This window comes from Lissotriton helveticus, chromosome 3_1, assembly GCF_964261635.1.
Source record: "Lissotriton helveticus chromosome 3_1, aLisHel1.1, whole genome shotgun sequence".
Taxonomy (NCBI): domain Eukaryota; kingdom Metazoa; phylum Chordata; class Amphibia; order Caudata; family Salamandridae; genus Lissotriton; species Lissotriton helveticus.
In genome coordinates, this window is record NC_136061.1 from 313,069,431 (window position 1) to 313,081,341 (window position 11,911).

The 11,911-nt window shown below is 43.0% G+C and overlaps 1 long non-coding RNA gene across 1 annotated transcript; it reads right to left on the reverse strand.

Moving 5' to 3' along the window:
* Positions 1-8,819: 8,819 nt before the first annotated feature.
* LOC144824522 (uncharacterized) lies at positions 8,820-9,981 on the reverse strand. The gene is made up of 3 exons (XR_013608996.1): positions 9,921-9,981; positions 9,503-9,596; positions 8,820-9,406 (listed from the first exon to the last, which is right to left on the reverse strand). It is a non-coding gene; the product is annotated as an uncharacterized LOC144824522 (long non-coding RNA).
* Between the last annotated feature and the right edge of the window lie 1,930 nt (positions 9,982-11,911).

Here is an 11,911-nt window from a genome sequence, read left to right on the forward strand (position 1 = left end):
AACCCATACCCAGCCGGGCCAGGAACAAGGACACAGCACTCCGGGCTTATGACCAATTCTGGCGTCTTTTTAAAACATGAAACTGTATGGTTCACTGTTGAACCACTGACGAAGGGACGCTGTCCCGAAACGCGTTTGCTTGAATAAATACCTCCGCTGTATAACTTGAGCCCGGGAGTGCTGTGTCCTTGTTCCTGGCCCGGCTGGGTATGGGTTGAAAAAGACTGGAGCTGCAATATATATATATATATATACATATTATGGGCGGGACATTTAATGTGCTCCCGGACTGCTCTGCTGCTATTTCCTGCCAGTGATCAAGGGCGATCCTCGCCCGAAACGCGTTTGGCTGTCATTTGTGCGCTCTGCCTGGTTTGCGCAATCCTTGAATTAAATGGAGTTTACAAGATGCGAGTGGTTTCATCTTTTGGAGGCAAATCGTGAAGCGATGTTAAGCGGCTGTGCCTGGCCGCGATGAAGCCCCACTGCGGATACATTGCAGGACCTCCGTGCAGGATACCGAGAAGCACGTGAGGTACATCTTGTCCAGTTCAAGGAGGGTGAGACAATATGCAAGCCGGGCTGCAGGGCACATACCCACTTAGGAACATTTAACATTTGGGGAGTAACGGCGCCCACTTATTTGTGTCACTTAGAGAGCGGACTTCATTTACCAGAATTCAGTGAGGCACACGCCCTTATGGGCGGGACATTTAATGTGCTCCCGGACTGCTCTGCTGCTATTTCCTGCCAGTGATCAAGGGCGATCCTCGCCCGAAACGCGTTTGGCTGTCATTTGTGCGCTCTGCCTGGTTTGCGCAATCCTTGAATTAAATGGAGTTTACAAGATGCGAGTGGTTTCATCTTTTGGAGGCAAATCGTGAAGCGATGTTAAGCGGCTGTGCCTGGCCGCGATGAAGCCCCACTGCGGATACATTGCAGGACCTCCGTGCAGGATACCGAGAAGCACGTGAGGTACATCTTGTCCAGTTCAAGGAGGGTGAGACAATATGCAAGCCGGGCTGCAGGGCACATACCCACTTGGGAACATTTAACATTTGGGGAGTAACGGCGCCCACTTATTTGTGTCACTTAGAGAGCGGACTTCATTTACCAGAATTCAGTGAGGCACACGCCCTTATGGGCGGGACATTTAATGTGCTCCCGGACTGCTCTGCTGCTATTTCCTGCCAGTGATCAAGGGCGATCCTCGCCCGAAACGCGTTTGGCTGTCATTTGTGCGCTCTGCCTGGTTTGCGCAATCCTTGAATTAAATGGAGTTTACAAGATGCGAGTGGTTTCATCTTTTGGAGGCAAATCGTGAAGCGATATATATATATATATATATATATATATATTCACTAAAAAAACATATGTTTCAGGGACGTTATAGTTATTTGAACATTTGACTCATGTAAAACCCGAGAAATTTGTCTGTTATAGTTGAGCTAACTGTAACTCGTGCGCCCGCAATGCACTGGTGATGACGTCACATATTACATCACTCATGACATGGTCAGTGACATCACTGATGACATCTCAAATGACATCACTGATGATATCATCCAGTAAATGTGTATTCCTGTAAAGTTTAAATATTGTTCATATATATCTATGCCAAGGTGTATTGAAGAATGAGTTGATTTACAAGTGCCTCAATGTATTATTTAGTAGGTGCGTGACTGCCTGTATAAGTGAGTGATTGAACGTGTCTTACTGAATGCATGGGTTAGTGACTAAACTGTGTGAAAGTCTGTATTAATCTCTCAGTTGGTGTGTAAGGGGCTGCATGGGTTGGTGAGTAGCTACCTGAGTGTCTATATGGGTTATTGATTTGTTGTCTGAGTATCTGTATGGGTGCCTGAGTGTCTGTGTGGGTGGGTGGGAGGGTGTGTAACTCTGTGCATAGATGTCTGAGTGGGTGATTCACTGGTTGTATGGATTCAAAAGTGCATATGGGAAGGGCTGTATGGGTGAGTTACTCTGTATGGGTGTGTTGGTGAATGAATGAATGTCTCAGTGGTCTATGTGTGAGTAATTACATATGTTTTTAAGGCAGCATATGTGAGTGTTGGAATATATAAATGACTATACGTGAGAGTAAGTTACTTGAAGAGTGTGTGTATAAATGAGTGTCTGCTTCTATCAGTGATTATATAAGACAGTAAGTATGTGTTAGTATCTGCATAAATAAGTGATGTGGTGTGTGTATAAATAACGGAGTTGGTGTGTATAACTCTATACATGAGTAAATTGGTATGTGATTGATTCTTTGCATGACTGACTAGGTGTGTGAGTAACTATGGATGAGTGGCAGAGTGTTATGTATGTATAGGTGTATGAGTGCATATTACAGTACTGTATTGATGAGTAACCACATGTATAAGTGACTGGATGTGTGTTTAGACGTAGGAAATAGCGGGTGGTATGTAGTATCTGGCCTTCTTGTGTGTATGGTTTCAAAAATAGTAGTCTGTATTTTAGAGTGCGTGCATCAAAGTTTATATTAGGGCATCAGTATATGCATCAGATTTTCACGTGGATGATGTCATCAGTGGTGTAATCAGTGATGTCATTTGAGATGTCATCAGTGATGGTATCAGTGATGTCACTGACCATGTCATGAGTGATGTAATATGTGACGTCATCACCAGTGCATCGCGAGTGTATAGGTCTTATTTTTCTGACAACACTTGTCTGTAGTTTATTGTGAAAATCGCCTGTTTATAGGAGGTTATGGTGGAAAACATTTGTAATATTGTATTGCACCTACCAAATATAAACCAACAGACTATTACATAAATGATGCCAGCGTAATTGTACAACTGCATGTATCACTTTATAACACCATGAGTACTGCCCGTGTGATTACAGAACCAATAAGGCACTGCCTATGACCACCGAGGCTTCATGGACTGCCGAGGCCCACCCTGCATATTTAAGTAAAGCCCCGGATGGTGGTGATCCCCGAACTTCAGTTGGCCTCGAAGCCCCGCGAACAATTAGTAAACAATACCCGGGAAGGTGGCCATCCCCTAGGCTGCGAAAGGTCTCTGTGCCCTCCCGTGCCTAATTTACATGTGACATTAAGATCCCCAGTCCTACTGAGATCCCGCAATATAATAATAGGATTGGCCACAGAACATTACCCATCAGGGGCCTCATTTAAATGAACGGGTAAGACCCCGCTTCTCTCTTTTTTTTTTTTTTTTTTTTTTTTTACCATCCGGATCCGCTCTATTAAACCAATATGAGGTTTTCCTCCCCTTGCTTCAACTAGTGAAACAAGGATTTGCTATCACAGGGTGGAAGCCATGCACCTGCCCTCTAATAGCAAACATAAATGTCCCGCGGATGCACATTCAGGACATTGTATGAGCTGCGCCTGGGAGGTCGCGCTCCCTAGGACCATGATGCATTGGTTAGTATAAACGCATACTAAGACTACTTATACACGTGTAGTACAGCGACCAGAGTGTAGTGAAGAGGCAGAGGAAGCGCAAAATCTAAAAATATAAATCCTACCAGAGGTCGGATGACATAGTTCAATGAGTCGTCGACACTGGGATGAGTAGAAATAGCTACACGAAGTAAACGGGTCTTCAGCACAACGCAAGCAACTTTAAAGTATTGGTGAGTGCTACCTTCTTTTTACCTTCTCCCGCTCTTTGCCAAATTTATGTAGTGAAGAGGCACACAGCAGTGGATCCGATAAGTAGATTTATTGCAGTAAAACAAGACACCTTAAACAGTCACCAACAGGAGCAGACCGCAATGTAACCGTCTTCTCCAGCACCATGTTCAAACTCTCCAAGGTTCCCCTCATGACAGCCCTACATTCTAACATTACATACTTACATTCTAGTAGAATTACATACTAACATTCTACTATGACTAACTTTGGAATACCACACAGAGCACATAACTTTTTCAACAATGAGCTCATGCCTTCATCCAAAAGTCTTGTGACCGGTACGAGTGAGTAGTTTGCTTCTCACTCCCTGTATTGTATAAACGCAAACTAACATTAATTCCACAGGTATACTACAGCGCCCAGAGCACATCACTTTACAGCAATGAGCTCACGATTAATGGCTCACAGTTTAATCCCCAAGTCTTCACACCAGGAGAAAGTAGTTTGCTACCCACTCCCTATATACTATAAACGCATACTAACACTACTTACACAGTTATACTACAGCGGCTACTATCCTACAGTGCCCAGAGCTCATCACTTTACAGCAATCAGCTCGGTTTGATCCCCAAGACTTCACACCGGTAGGCAAGAGTACTTCGCTTCCCGCTTCCGGTATAGTATAAATACACGGTAGCAGTCAGTAGTTCGCTTCCCACTCCCTGTATGGTATAAACGCCTACTAACACTACTTGTACATGAATACTACAGCGCCCATAGCCCATCCCTTTACAGCAATCACCTCGGTTTGATCCCCAAGTCTTCAAACCGGTAGGCGTGAGTACTTTGCTTCCCGCTTCTGATATAGTATAAACGCACAATATTGGTCAGTAGTTCGCTTCCCACTCCCTGTATGGTATAAATGCCTACTAACACTACTTGCACACGTATGCTATAAAGACCAGAGCACATCACTTTACAACAATGAGCTCACGATTTAAGCTCTCGGTTTCATACCAGAGTGTAGCAGCATATCATCTCAGCAAAATGTCACTCTGAGCAACACCGCACTTTCAGACCGGTAAGATTGACTACTTCGCTTCGCACTCCCCCACAGAGGTCACAGTGCTCCTACCCTCCTTTCCTACTATTTTCACCCTTTTTTTCCCCTTACTCGCTTCAACGGAATCACAAAATGGCGGCTAACACTTCCTAGTTGCAACCACTAGTAAACAATAAACTGCAAGCTCGTGCTAGTTACGCCTCAGCCAATCAGATGGCAAAGTTCCCAAATATCGATATCTGTAAATTTCAATATTTCTCCAAAACTACTGAACGGATTTACACCAAATAAACAATAGCGTGCTTTGTAGACTAAGACCCTTCTCCCTGCCAAATTTGGGGTAATTCCGTTCACCCGTTCGACCTGTACCCTTGTCTAATGTTTCCTATGGAAATTAACATGAAGAAAACACGTTTTGCGACCCCCCTTTTATCCCACCCAAACTTTCAACATAGGAGCTGATATGAACAAAGAATTAGTTTGGTAAATTTCATGAAGATTCATCAAACAACGCCAAAGTTATAAGCAAAGCAAAAAATGCTCTTCCTATGGAAACAAGGTACTAACTATAACTATACGATATTCCTCTAAAAAATTAACTGGGCGATTCAGTTTCAATTGCAGTGGAGACAGCTGTAGAAACAGCACATTTTGGAAATGTTATAAATGTTATAAATTTTATATTTTTTCCCATTTGTATGCATACCGAACAGAGTACAGTCTCGTCCCCTCTTTCCGACTAATGAGGTGCATCAGAAAAGAAAATACTGCATTGTTTTTAACTTTATACTGTATTGTGTTTCTTGTGACACTTATTGTTTTCTTTCTTTTTGCATTCTTCAAAGGAGAAAAAGAAGGGGCCCAGACACCGGCACTCACCTCTCACGGGCAACCTACCCTTTTCCCCCGCACCTTCACTTATCACTGTTGATTGATGAGTACAGTTTGAATGGAGTATAGTGATATACAACTGGACTGGAATTTGCCACTGTATGGGCATACTAATCTTTTGCCCAACTCAATAACAACTTTTTTGCCCCTTTTTCCACCCAAAGAGTCTAGTCGGGCACTTGCCCTTTCAGTAAGTTAATGCGCAGTTGATATTTACCAGTGTAATTACACTTCCCTCTCCCGTAGAGCAGCAGTTCAGGCAATGGCCTTCATCATTTCCAACTCAACATTGCCCTCAGCATGATAACAAGGCCACGCTGATAGTGCTCTTCATGAGTACATCGTGTACGCATCGGTTAACGTGATTCCGCTATATTAATTCACACGAGACCGGCATTTGCTGTACACTTGTATTTCAACCTGTGCATGGTTCTAACTACATTACACATTTATGTTTTGTATGTTCATGTGACTCTGACCCAATCTTGATTGGTATTCTGTAGGACTTGATGTATTTTTCACAGGTATGAATCATTCCAAGATCTCCACCGCAATTGGGAACATTTCCGGAACAATAGCAGGACACTGTGTCCCCTTTCTATGTTCATTCATTCTCTGTAACTTTATCAGTCATTGTGTTTTGTGCACTTATTTCACGAGAACAAGGCTATGCAGTAGGCGAAACGCGAAGTGAGATTAAAACACCCATGAGGACTATGGATTGTTGTGGAGTCTGTCCTTACTGAAAGCGCATGATACTGCGATTATTTTTGTGATATATATATACACGCAACTGCTGGCGTCTCTCTTTGGGGGCTAACCTTGTGTTTTGGATTTGAGCGGCTGAGCCCAGCCGCGAGAGACGCTCACCGCGAGGAAGCGGGCCTGTGCTGGAGCTTAAGTGGTTTCAGCAGTACAACGGGAGTCTGCGTTCGAGGTGACAGCTGTTAAGTACGGCAGACAAAGCAACGAGATTGTCATCCACCCACTGGGGTAATAATCCTTTTAAAAGACTTTTTCACCGAACGCCCTCACTGTAGGTTTATCCAATTTACCTGCACTACCTGGACCAGAAGGCCATGCGAATGGCCCCGCCCACTGGGGCAGGCTCCGTGGAATAAATGTGTGCAGGAAGTACGTTTGGGTGCTTAAGACTATGCCATTGAAGAAGGGAACACAGTTCCTGAAACGCGTCTGGCGTGGCTACATTGCCTGATGAAATCTTGGTTGTTCTTGCCTGAATGTTGCTGCCATCAATAAAAATCGAAGATCTACACGCAACTGCTGGCGTCTCTCTTTGGGGGCTAACCTTGTGTTTTGGATTTGAGCGGCTGAGCCCAGCCGAGAGAGACGCTCACCGCGAGGAAGCGGGCCTGTGCTGGAGCTTAAGTGGTTTCAGCAGTACAACGGGAGTCTGCGTTCGAGGTGACAGCTGTTAAGTACGGCAGACAAAGCAACGAGATTGTCATCCACCCACTGGGGTAATAATCCTTTTAAAAGACTTTTTCACCGAACGCCCTCACTGTAGGTTTATCCAATTTACCTGCACTACCTGGACCAGAAGGCCATGCGAATGGCCCCGCCCACTGGGGCAGGCTCCGTGGAATAAATGTGTGCAGGAAGTACGTTTGGGTGCTTAAGACTATGCCATTGAAGAAGGGAACACAGTTCCTGAAACGCGTCTGGCGTGGCTACATTGCCTGATGAAATCTTGGTTGTTCTTGCCTGAATGTTGCTGCCATCAATAAAAATCGAAGATCTACACGCAACTGCTGGCGTCTCTCTTTGGGGGCTAACCTTGTGTTTTGGATATATATATATATATATATATATATATATATATATATATATATACCAAACTCATTTTTTGGGGGGGAGAAAAATTATCGGAGAAGTCCATCGGCTGGCCGCCATTTCACACGAAGGATCGAAAAACAATTTCGCTAACGCTATTGAACTGGTTCCTAGGTGGCGCGGAGGAGGTAAGTGTCTCCTTTTGCCCTTTGTTGGGGAGCGTGCAGAGGGGGAGGGTGGGTACGTTTGGGAGCAGACGCGCCCGCTCTGTTGCCCGCTGTATCGCTGTAGGAGATACTGACTCCGGACGCTGTAACCTTTTCGAGTGTATGCACGTCATGGAACATTGAGACTTTTATGATGGACAATAACCGCAATACACGGAACTATTGATTATATCACATGTCTCTCGGGAACAACGTGTGCATACATAAGCAAGATACTCGAATCGATTCTCATGAGACTGTTATGGGATTTTTACAACTCTTGAATATATGAATGAACCAGTTGAGGAAAGTCCAGAATGATATGATTTCAGAATCAGCAAACAAGCGAAAAACGTGTAAGCGGCAACAGAAACGTTCTATTTAGAAGGGGAATTGTGACCACAGTTTTTTGTAAAGGGGAGTGCTTATTTGTAACCTATTCAGCATACGCACGTGTACCATAACATTAGGTACACAAGGACTCACATTTTAATTTCAATTTTGACATCAACATGGAAGCAGAACGCCGCGCAGCAGCAGCAGCCTTATTTGCACGAGCACCAGGCGTAGGCACACGTACTGTACACAAAAATGAAAATCCACTAGATGTATCACTCAATACCAAATTGAAAAAGCTAGAAAAACTGAAAAAGTCGGAATCATCCAAGTGGTGGGAAGCCATCTCATTACAGGACTATGTTGACAAACAAATGGTCCCGAGAGGTCTACGTATTTATATTATGCCCTCATATGAATCCTTAAACCCTCAAATGTCATTAGATTGGCAAGAAAACTCGGCCAATGGATCTAGAACCATGTTGAATATTTTGATCAAATAGGCATGGGAAGATCGTGAAGTGATTCTATCAGAGATAAAGACATTGGAGGAGGATTTATTGAAAAATAAGGACCAGGATACTATTAATAGATTTTTGAAAGATATGAAACCTAAATTGGAACATCACGAGGAGGACATGAAAAACCACAAACAGCGTAAATTACACAGGGACTGTGTTTACTACGAATCCGGCTGGATTCTCACATACAGCCCTAAATATGACTATCTCTATGATGACCTACCGCCATTAAAAACAACAGAGGTGGGAACTACAACATCTAATAACATGACAACTTTGGATACTAGTGGGTCAGATACTGATCTTTCATCAACAACAATGCCTCTGACACCATAGATAACACTCTTTCTTTTTGCCACAATAGTCCCTTTTATTGACTTTGGGCTTTTAAACAAATAATTTTTCCATTATTATATCCTTTTAACATTGGTATTCACCTTCATTTCAAAAGCATTTCTGTTCAGCTCTCCTTATTTTGTATCATACATCACATTTAAGACACATCAATTTACATACAACATCTATATACACAAAACGTTAACTATACACCATATATACACTTTCGGTTATATCGTAATGTCATTCACAAAAAATTGATAAAGATTCCTCATATAAAATCATCATACACATAATCAATACTTGATCTTGTCCAAAAGGATCTCTGTCCTACTTTTAATATCAAGACTGTCTGACTGGGGTCAAATCCTTCTTTTTCCCTCAGTTGCATCTATTTTTAGAGTCCTATATAGGGTTGGGGTCTATTTTTACAATTATGCTCCGCGGGGAAATTAGTCCTTTCCACTGTACGTTCCCATGAAGGGGAATCTGAAGTGCATAAAGTCCTCCAAACCACTATTTATTGCCAACGTGTTTCGACCTTCTCCTATTAGGACCAGGTGTTATTTTCATATACGGTCTTCCTCAGGGCTGTGTGCTTTTGTGGTAGGACATCATTGTACACCTGTAAGATGTAATAATATGTTTCAGTATGTGTATTTTATAGTATACTATGGCTCTTTTGTCAGCTTGATGCTCTTGATACTGTGTTGTCACGTACCCCTTGTCTTCTACGTCCGTTGTGAACGGTTTGGTTCTCTCAATTCTGGATCTTGCCGCTAAGTCTTCTTAGTTTTGGAAACAGGTGCCTTCTCCTATAGAAATGGTAGAAGAGGGTGTACATTACTGTAAAGACTCTCTGTTACTTTTTGTTGTCTATAGTGCCCCTATTCTTTGTGTGTTTATGGACTCATTTTCTGAGTGTTTAAAAAGGGGGTGCCCTTCCCTTTATTTATTATGGTGCTGACTACGGGTCGATGGTTCACTCGGTACTTAATCCTTTGTAGTTTCGGCATTGTGGAGAGAAATGCCTTGGTTCGTGACTGTTACCCACTAGCTTGTACCTCCAGGCGGTTTAACTAAGAACCCTCCTCCGTGTTTGCTTCGCGCGGGTTCTATGCCTGTAGGGGTTTCCGTACCTGTTTTTCTCTCCGTTTTCCGATTTTCTTTCTGTCCGCGTTCACTTCCGGGTATTAGAGCATCTGGAAGAGTGGCTTTGTTTCGGGTTACGTTATCTATGTTAGTGTGCCTCTTGTGATTGGCTAAGGGTTGCTCCTGGCAACGAGGACGCGGTTGAGGCTCCGTCTCGTTCGCTTGGTGTCCTGTATATTATGTGGATACGTTCCTTCCCATTGGCTGATGCTTCCCGTCGCTAGGAGACTTGTCAGCGTGTATGCGGGTCCATCAAAGAATCTTTTTTACGCCTACTGCGGCGTTGTTTTTCTATTATGTGGATGTACAACTTTATTGTACGCCGTGTGTATTGTCTCACTGGGCGTTTGATCTCTATGCATGCACTACTTCTCCCGATATTCATGTGTTGGTCGTGATGCGTGAAATGTTGCATTCTCTTGTCTTTCCATGGTTTATAGGGAGAAAAAGATTTTCAGGCATATTTTCATTGTATAGTTCATTGGAGGTGTTTCTCTGTGGGGGAGAGACATGGGGCGGGGGCATCAGGAGAAAATCTTAGTGTCGCTGGCAGTTTCCTCTTCATCGGACTTCCCTCGCTAGACTGTATTTATCCATAGTTGGACAACTCAGACATTTCGTTTAGTCCGTTTTCCATTGTGCCCAGGAACATAATGGTTTTAGCTTCAATTCTCGAGAGAGTATTTTCAATATTCTTCCCTTTAATGTGTTTTAATACTGTCCATTTGAAATCATCTGGTCCGTGGCCCTTTTCTGTGCAGTGTGATACCATGGGTGCATTGGGTGTTTTACACCTAATCCTTGAGCGATGTTGTGAAATGCGTGTTTTTACAGGTTGGCTGGTTTTCCCAATATATGCCAACATGCAGGGGCATATAATGCAATATATGACATTATGTGTGTTGCAGTTGGTAAAATCTTCATGTCGTATATACTTGTTCCCATATCTAAACATGGTGCCTTCTACGGTGCTAGCGCATGATACGCAATTGCCGCATTTCTTATGGCCCTTGATTGGAGGTAGACACAGCATTGACCTTAGAGAAATATCTTGTCTTTGTATGGACCTGTCAGCTCTCACCAACTTGTTCTTCACACTTCCGTTCTTTTTTAATGCAAAGATTGGTATATTTTCAAGTGGTTTCAGATCTTTTACCGTGTTCCAATTTTTTCAAACAATTTTCTGTATGTCACTTGTTGCACCTGAGAATGTGGTAACACACACCAGAGGCATGCCTTCTTTCTTTTCTCTTGGGGTTAGAAGAGATTCACGAGGGGTGAACCAGGCTCTTTTCATTGCCCTTTTTAAGAGCTTTTTTGGGTAATTCCTCTCCAGTAGTTTTCTTGAGAGTTCCTTTGCGTTAGTAAAGTAATCTTCTTTCTTTGAGCAATTTCTTCTCAGTCTGAAGAACTGGCTTAGGGGTAGATTTTCCTTAAGATTACGTTGGTGGAAGCTCGAAAAGTGTAGGAACGTATTCCTATCTGTTTCCTCTGTATACAGAGATGTATAAATAAGACCATCCTCGTGTCTCACCATCAGATCCAAGAAATGTATTTCATTTTTGTTTGAAGATAGTGTGAATTTAATGTTAGGGTTCCTATTGTTCAGCCACCTCGCAAATTCATTTAGTTGATCTTCTCTCCCTCTCCAAAGCATAAAAACATCGTCGATATAACAACGCCATATTTTAATATGGCCGTCGTAGGGGTTGTTATTGTAAATCCACTTTTCCTCATACAGCGCCATGAACATGATAGCCATCTCCGGCGCGAATGGGCATCCCATCGCCGATCCCATTACTTGCAGGTATTGAACATTGTTGAAAGTAAAGAAATTAAACTTTAAACATATCTCTGCCAATTGGAGCAGAAAGTCGGATGGAACATTATGTGGTCTTTCTCTTTTCTCTAGGAATATTTCGAGGGCCTCCAGGCCAGCTGCTTGGGGAATGTTTGAATATAGGCTTACTATATCCAT